Source organism: Tiliqua scincoides, chromosome 4 (genome assembly GCF_035046505.1).
Source record: "Tiliqua scincoides isolate rTilSci1 chromosome 4, rTilSci1.hap2, whole genome shotgun sequence".
NCBI classification, from domain to species: Eukaryota; Metazoa; Chordata; class Lepidosauria; order Squamata; family Scincidae; genus Tiliqua; species Tiliqua scincoides.
In genome coordinates, this window is record NC_089824.1 from 14,449,647 (window position 1) to 14,458,996 (window position 9,350).

Genomic DNA, 9,350 nt, shown 5'->3' on the forward strand with positions numbered 1-9,350 from the left:
TGGTCCTGGAGTCATGCGGGCTCACAGCCCAGAGCATTTGCCCCATTTGCCCAGCACTAGGTCCGCCGCTGTCCTTGTTGGGGGGAGCAGAGCGGCCAGGGTAGCTGAAGCAGTACAGGCCCCAGATTGCCAGTTTCTTCTTCTCCTCACTGGGAAGCTGAGCTTAAATGTTACATGAACTGTTCCATGAAAAACGCTGATAAATAAGGCCCAATTCTATCCAATTTTCCAGTGCCAGTGCAGCTGTGCCAATGGGGCATGCACTGCATCTTGTGGTGGGGCAGCAGTCACAGAGGCCTTCTTAAGGTTTGGGAACATTAGTTCCCTTACCTTGGGTCTGCACTGAGGCTGCACCAGCGCTGAAAAATTGGATAGGATTGGGCCCTGAGTCACTACCCAGAACAAAAGTTTGTGGGTGGAAGGGGTAGGAACGGGAATTTGCTTCTGCTCTCTTCCCACCCAAAATTAGTTTTCACAACAGGCGTTGACTTGCTAGGTCAAACATGTGTGCAAGAGCAAAATGCTATGTCTGACTATTCAGAATATGTTCCATTGACTTCAATGGGACTCACTCCCAAGTAACTGTAACATACAATTGTGTTGTCTCTAAAGTCACAACCAGGTTGCGCTTGCTTTTGACATCGTCTCTGCTACATATCTGCCTGCCACTGACCCCTTCCACCAGGATCATTAACCAGCAGATGGGAATTACCACTTCTCTGGACAGGGACTGTCCCAGTTCTACGTTCTGTATTACGCCTAACACACCCTTGGTGTGAAATACAAACCACTGGAATCAGCCACTAAAGGGTAAATCTGGAGACAATTGAGCATCAGCAAGGATGAGTAAGTCCTTTCGTATCCGCAACAATACCAGGGTCTTCTGTTCTGCATCTGTCTCTGAAAAAAAATAAAGGCAGCCAAAGCAATCTGGTTGTACACAAACAGTGCCAGAGTACAGAACATTACAGGACCATGTGACTCTGGAGACTGGAGTGCGCAGAGGCCAATACAGATGGAAGCTATCCAGCAGCTGCCTGCAAAAGGCTCAACAGTTGGAGATGGAGAGCGTGCAAGGATATAACTAATGAAGAAAGTCAGTTTCAAATATGGGCTGGAATTAAACCCGCAACCTCTCACCACCCATGGAGATGAGAGGTTGTAGATCTGCGTTTCAAACAACTGCAAATCCAGGCCCCTTGGAACAAAATGTCTTTGTTCAGCCCATTCTTAGAAGACAAAGGAGACTGTTCATTAAGAAAGATTTGTTGAAGTATCCTCTTTGTCAGTGTCAGAAGCAGCAGCCACAGGCAAGCTCAAATCCTCAGTGGTCTGGCTCAGCTGGGAATCAGGTCCTAGAACTCAGTGGCCTCCTGGGCCAGAGTGGCTTTAACAGTTCTCCTCCTCAGTCTGCCCCTCTCTATCACAACAAGATCCTGCTCCTTCCTGTCCCAAGATAAACTTCTCCTTTCTGCAACTTTTCTCTGTGTGTGCAACAAGCCACTTTTCGGTGTACGACTTACAGATCTTGCTTGTCCTAGTTGCCCTCCCTTGCTTCTGCTCTCTTCCTCAACCCCATCTCTTTAGACATCCCTTTTACCTCTCAAGCTACCATTCTCTCTTGATCCAGTTCAATGGGTTCATCCCTTGCTGAAAGGGACTCCCCAGCACATGATAATTAGGGATACATTAGCAGGCAAGTAATCATAAATCCAAGTAGACAGTTGGAGAAATCCAGGAGACTTGGCCTCTGAGCATTCTGCTTGGAGACAGGCTGTGCAACATGGCCTTTCCCAGTTTGAAGAGACTCTTTGCCAACAGACTGAGGCAAAGAGGCAAAGAAGGAAGGCCCATAGCCAGGGGGACAGACCAGGAACACACTATACTTGCTCCCAGTGTGGAAGGGATTGTCACTCCCGAATCGACCTTTTCAGCCACACTAGACGCTGTTCCAGAACCACCATTCAGAGCGTGATACCATAGTCTTTCAAGACCGAAGGTTGCCAACAGATGCTGAGGAGTACTCAGGGTGACCTATTCAGCATCTCCACTTTCTATTATTTTGCTTCTCAGCAGTCTTCCTGCTTGCTCAGGCAAGTAGCTGATCACCAAAGCCTCTTTTAGTAAGGAGTAATAGGAACAGGCTTGCGCTGTAATCCTAAACGCCCTTACTAGGGAGTTAATCCTATGATGCAATCCTATACACACTTATCTGGGAAGGTTCTTTATTACCTATATAGACACCGATACCTATAGCTCTACACACTTACCTGGGAGTAAGTTCCACTGAAGACAATGGGGCTTACATCCAAGTAGACATGCATAGGCTTGTCCTGTTTGTGTAATTTATTTCCATTACAAAACTTTGGTTAATTCATCTCCTGGTGAAAATTGCAACCATCCAATCATTATTAGTCTTACAAAAAGAGCCAAAGCATAACTTAGCTCTTGTCATGGGGATGCTGCTATCATCAGCATCATCCACAGCTGTAACATCTGCAAATCATCATGTTGGCAACCTTCAGTCTCGAAAGACTGTGGTATCGCACTCTGAAAGGTGGTTCTGGAACAGCGTCTAGTGTGACTGAAAAGGCCAATTTGGGAGTGACAATCCCTTCCACACCGGGAGCAAGTGCAGTCTGTCCCTGGTCTCTCTCCCTGGCTATGGGCCTTCCTTCTTTGCCTCTTTGCCTCAGACTGTTGGCCAAGTGTCTCTTCAAACTGGGAGAGGCCACGCTGCACAGCCTGCCTCCAAGCAGGCCGCTCAGAGGCCAGGGTTTCCCACTTGTTGAGGTCCACTCCTAAGGCCTTCAGATCCCTCTTGCAGATGTCCTTGTATCACAGCTGTGGTCTACCTGTAGGGCGCTTTCCTTGCATGAGTTCTCCATAGAGGAGATCTACCATACTATTGCATACTGCAAATACTATCATTTTGGAACCATCACCTTGTGAGTTTCCAGGCTCTCAGGAACACAGAGCTGGGGCATATAAAGGCTCACTATATGATGAGCTGGGACATATGTAGGCTCACTATATGATGGCAAGGAGAGGGATATCAGTTGCCATAAAGCAAGGGTGTCAAACATAAGGCCCGGGGGCCGGATGCGGCCCGCAGAAGCTTTTTGTCTGGCCCTTGGGCTCCCAGCTGCTGAGCAATGCTGAGGTCTGCTGAAAGGGTGGCCCGCATGATAATTGGGATCCCCCATTTCTTGAAATATGATCAAGATTTGTGTATTTCCTCTTCTGTCATTTGCAGCTAATGAGTTCCTCCGCAAGAACAAAGTGCTTATTTCTGGTTTTGACCTGTTTAATGACATCACTTCCTGCCAAATGACATCATCACTTCTGACCCTCAGCAGGCATCATGAATGATATTTGCCCGCCGTATGAAATGAGTTTGACACCCCTGCCATAAAGTGTCCCATGGCTGATATAAGTAAGGAGCACTTCTAATAGAGGCTGGGGATATCCTGCTTTTATTACAGGTCATGCTTACATGCAAGTTTACTCAGAAGAAAGTCCCAAGTCCCACTGCATTCAAGAGGGCTTACTCCAAGGCAGGGCACAAGAATCGTAGCCTAAGACATGTACCTGGAAGTAGTTGAACAAAGTGGGAGTTACTTTCAAAGGCAGTGGACGCTTGTTACCCACAGATTTGGGACCCATGAATTTAATTAACTGCAGGTCCCAAACCTGCAGGGCTGGCCCAACATGGACCCTCCAGAGGCCCTCAGAAGGCCTTATAAAGGCCTAAAACATCACTTTGGTTTTCAGGGGAAAACTGGAAGTGACTTTCTAAGGCATCTGAACGCCCTCCAGAGGTGTCAAGACCCGTGGATTTCATTAGCCGTGGTTTTTGGCATCCATGGAGATTCTGGGAATGGAACCCCTGTGGCTAACGCAGGACACCTATACACACATTTTGCCTGCAATCCACTACACCAGGGTTGTCAAACATAAGGTCTGCTGGCCAGATACAGTCTGTGGGAGGTCTTTATCCAGCCACGTGATAATTGGGCACTCCCAGTACCACCCTTCGAGCAGTCCTGAGCAGAGGAAGAGGCAGAAAGAGGCCTCAGAAGGCAAGGAACACAATGGGGGAAGGCACAGACCAAGAGTGGCAAGAGAGGGAGAAGCCACTGAGGTGGTGGGCTTGTCCAATCATCATGCGGGCTTTCAGCAGCAGCACAACTGACCCGCATGATAGTTGAACTCTCCCAGCGGGATAATTCAGCTCTCCCATGCCTTGAAAACATAATCAAGATTTGTGTATTTTCTCTTTGGTCATTTGTAACTAATGAGTTCCTACGTGAAAACAAAGTGCATTTTAGGCCATGGTCTGCTTCTTGGTCTGCTTCATCACTTCTTGCTTAATGATGTCACTTCCAGCCATCAGCAGACACCATGAATGCTGTTTGACCCACTGTATGAAACAAGTTTGACCCTCCTCCCCCGCTATATACACTTACCTGGAAGTAGGTCCCATTGAACTCAGTAGGACTTACTTCTGAGTAGACACACAGGATTGTCCTGTTAGGCTTAATTAATACTAGCTCTTTGGATCCTGGAAACATAAGAATTGGCCTGCAGTTTGATCCTAGCGTATTTTTTAAAAAGTATTAAATATTAGCTTACTGGAAGAAAGGGGTTTGGTGTAGTTTTTCACACAGATGGTTGGCTGTTAAAGCTTGAAGGAGAGACAAGCAAAACAAGTCTCTGATTTCTCATTTTGCTTTCTATTTTGGGAAATCACCTCTGGCACAACTTACAAAGCTTTGCTGTCCTCAGAGATGGGCTCCTCCGTGAGATCAGTAAAGCGGATCCCCAAAAATCACTTTAGCTGTTGTAGATTTTTATTTTTCTTTGGCTGAGATGTACATTGACAAACCTGTGTGTGGTTCTCCCGCCCCCCCCCCCCCCAAGTTTTATATGGCAAGTGTTGTTTTCCACTGGATTCACATCAGTTAGATGCTTGGGATAACACTGTGGTTTGGCGGAAAGAAAGTGGATTTTGTCAGTGCCCAATTACAAGTTACCTCTTGGATGTAGAATTTAACTCCTGCATGACCTGTGCAAGGGAGGGGACATCCCTCAGTGATGCAGCATTTGTTTGGCATGCTGAGTCCTCTTTCCTGGGCACCTCCAGTTAAAAGATTTCAGAAAGAAGGACTGGGTGTGGCATGTGCAAAAGATAGTAGATATCAGCTACCAATCAAGGTACATAGCACTGGGCTAAACGAGCCAAAGGGCTGACTCAGTATAAGGCAGTTCTCTCCATGGAAGTCCTAAGCAAAATTATGGGCCCAACATGTCAGAGTGAATCCCTTCTAACTTGCTATGCCACTGCTGCAGGGCAGTATGCAAAAGCAACTCATTGTGAAAGGCAAGAGAGTGCTCTGTTGTTTTAAACCTGAGACTAGAGAACCTGGGGAGTATTTTCCATAGTGCCAAAACAGAACAAAAAAAGATGTGAAAATGCTGTTGATAAATGCCTTTTCTCATCTTTCTCAAGAAACTATGTTTGCTTCAGATTTACCCTTCAATACCCTCTTGTGATTTAAGGTTCAAGAGGCCTTAAATCCAGAGTAATATCATTCCTGCCTTTCTATTTGCCATCCCAACAGGGTGGTCTTATGATCACTTGGCTGAGTTGCCCTCTGTTAATAGAACACGTGCAAAGTAATCACAAGGAATCAATTATATATATTTTCTGCTCCCTCCTCTCCAAAATGGGTAAAACGCTTCTGTCCTGAATGTGCATACCAAATTTTATAGCTATGAATGTTCAAGGGAGATACTGTAAAAAAATAAAATAAATAAAAAAGGTATTTTTTACACCATTCCTCACCACCTCAGAAACAGGTGAGCCAATTTGGCAAGTTTTTGAACTTGAATTGTAGAATTATGCTCTGGATATGTGTACCTAGTTAGAGATACCTACTCTATTTTAATGTTCAAGGGAAATTAACTACAAGCAAAAGAAACAGAAAACCAAAAGCATCCAAGTTAAAAACAAAAGACCTGTTTCATGCAGCCAGTGACTATCTAAAATGTCCAAGGAGAGAGGTGGATTAGGGTGTCTCCGACACTCCAGCCCAGCGATTTGCAAGCACTGTGGCATATTGGTGTGCTGTAAATGGTCTGCTGGTGTGCCACAGGAGGTTGGGGGAGGGTCATTTATTAGTAGAGCCATAAGAACATAAGAAGAGCCCTACTGGATCAGGCCCGGGGTCAATCTAGTCCAGCTTCCTGTATCTCACAGCAGCCCACCAGATGCCTCAGGGAGCACACACAAGACCACAAGATCCTTGCATATCACTGCCATCTCCCTGCATCTAAATTTTATTTACACTCACATATCCCAGCAAAGACACCAGATTGCACTTGGGTTTAACTTGTGCTACATTACCAAACATAGTGACCAATTTTTAATGCATGAAACCTACTGAATATACCTTCCCTTCCTCACCGGTCTGGGGTAGGTAAAAAAACTGCTATCCATGGCCAATCCAGATGATCGGGGGCCATTGGGGATGTGAGACCCCCACAAGCAGCACAGTGTGCCTTGTCAATTGTAAAAAAAAAACAAAAAACAGTGCGCCTTGACAATTTTAGTGCCTTGTTAGCATGCCATGAGATGATAAAGGCTGAAAATTGCTGTTCTAGCCCATCACTTGCCATAAATGTATCAACTTAGCCCAGTCGGCCAGATCAGGCCACTACTCTGCAGGAAGTGTCCTCAGAGGTGAGAACAGAGATGGTAGCATAGTTTTACAAAATAGCAGTGTGGACAGTTGCTCAATTTCTCCCCCCCCCCCCACATATTTTTTAGAGCCAAGATACTGATCAAGCATTTGCCTTCAGATGCTCGTCCTGTGTGTGGTATTCCAACCACTGGAAATGCTAGCTAGAAGAAATCCATGGCATTTAGAATCAGTCCTGAATCACAAACCTACATCCAAATACCCTTGACATTTGGGGGCAGTTCAATTGGGATGTGAGCTTTGATGTCTGGGCCTATTACTAATTGTGATGGACTTGTCTTATCCTCCTCCAAGAAAGACATGCCAGGTGCCTTTCCTGGGTCTGGAACACAGTGTTCTTGCACAACTCTTGAGGAGCACAAGAGGAGCTGGACAAAGAGAGCAGCTGCTGTAAGTTAGCATGAGGTGTCCCAACACTTTGATTCTTTACTGTCACCTGTGTGGTCCGGTATTGTGACAAGGCCAGGCAAGTCTTACATTTTGTGTGGGCTTGATGGGCAGGTGGAGAAAATGCAGAGAGCTACAGCCCTCCACAAAAGTGATTACCACCCACCTGTGGCTATGGCAATGGCTCATTCCCCATTTTTGTACCAACAAACATTTAAGTTATGTTCTGTGTTCATATATAGCAGCTATAGCATGCGGAAATTATCTGTGCTTTTCCACTCCTGAACCAAAACTCATATGTTTGCTATTGAACAGCAGGGGGAAAGTAATAGCTTAATTCAGCGGTTCTCAAACTTACTGGAGCCACAACCCACCGCAGCCTCTGGCACTGGTGCTGTGACCTAAAACAAGCCTCAGAAATGCCTCTGGATGCGTTGGTGAAACTGGAAGTGACCCAGAAGTCACTGAGGCGTTCTGAGGCCAACGAAGGCCTCTGGAGGCTGTACCGGGCGCAGCACAAAAACAGGAACAGCTTCTGGAGGTGGGTCACAGCCCAGAATGCCCTTCAGTTGCATCCATTTAGCTTCATTTTGGAGCCATAGTCAGGCAGGTGGGTTCAATTCATGACCCACCTAGCCTTGAGCTGCAACCCGCCAAGTGGGTCACAATCCGCAGTTTGAGAAGCACCAGATTAATTGCATAAGCTGTTGCACCATTAAAATTGCACATGTAATTAGCAATAATGATTCAGATCTGAATTACACTGCTGACTGTGCTCTTGAATGGAGAACAACGATACACAAACTACAGCCCAATTCTATCTCTTTCCACTCCGTAGCATGCATGCGCTGCATGAATGTGCTGCATGCTATGGGAGAAGCAATCAGATAGCCAGCAAGAGCTAAGTAAAAACCTTGCTTATTTACCTCCCAGTGTGCCACCTGATCACCTCTAGGTCTTCTTGGACCCATGTCAGCTATTTTGCTGGTGAATGTCTGAGGAAAGGAAGGGGTGGTGGTGGAATGGAATACTGAGGCTAGAATCTGGCATGCACTTTTGCCACCAAGATCTATCCCCCTCCAGCCTACTCCCCACCCCTGCTTTCCCCCTTGCCACTCCAAACCTTCCCCTTCCTGCCCATGACTACCCCCTCTGCTGCCTTACCAGCTCAGGTGTGACCTGAGTGGGCCATTGGTACATAGGGGAGTCACCAGTTGTTTCTACTGGTGATTTCCTTGTGCCCAGTAGCAGTATGCCATTTATGGCAGTGCCATGCTGTTTATGACAGCGGAACACAAGTTCTGTTGTTGTAACATCGGGATAGGATTGGACCTAATAAAAGTGACAATATACATGAAATTCCCAGCAATTCGCATTCATACTGCAAAAACAAATTTTCAAAGTGCCTTTTTGCTTTGGACACAAGTACCCAAACATGTTACACCAGTGTGCAGAAATATCTGTAAAGGGACATGTTTCACACATACCTTATGCAGGTATATCTTTTGCATTCCTACTGTACTGAGTGCTAACCTTGGTAATGTGTTTGATCCTCCAACTCAACTCAATCCAGACAGACACTCACAATACTTTCCCTTGCCTGGTCAATGGAAAACTCAGGTCAGCCTTTAAGGAGAAAATGTGGCTGCTTCAAATATCATGTTTCACCTCTAAGCCAGGCTAGGTTGAGGACCTCAGGACAGGTGGAACCAAATCAGAACTTGGTGGTTCAGGGATGCGGCCAGGGTTATATCAGGCAGGCTGGGGCAGAGCCAAGGGGAATTTGTGTCAGGGTGGAGTCTGGACAAGATATGACAGATCAGGGGTGGAGCCTGGCTAGAAACAGATGGATTAGGGATGGAACTTGGCAGAATCTGGATTGTATCATTTTTCATAAATGAACACTACTGATTGACAATGTACAATTGTACTGACTGGAACAGTAACATACTGGCTGCTTCACAACCCTAGAGAAGCTGTTTGGGTTAAGCATCCATCATGTGCAGAATTAGGCCACAATCCTATCAACACTTACCTGGAAGGCTGGAAGTAAGCCCCATTGACTATCATGGGACTTATCTCTGAGTAGACATGCAAAGGTTTGTGCTCTAAAACTGCTTGGATACTATCAGGAGCTCAGCTAAGTAAATTAACACCAGAGATGAGTTGTGAATCATTCCAAGATTAAGGAACACTCAT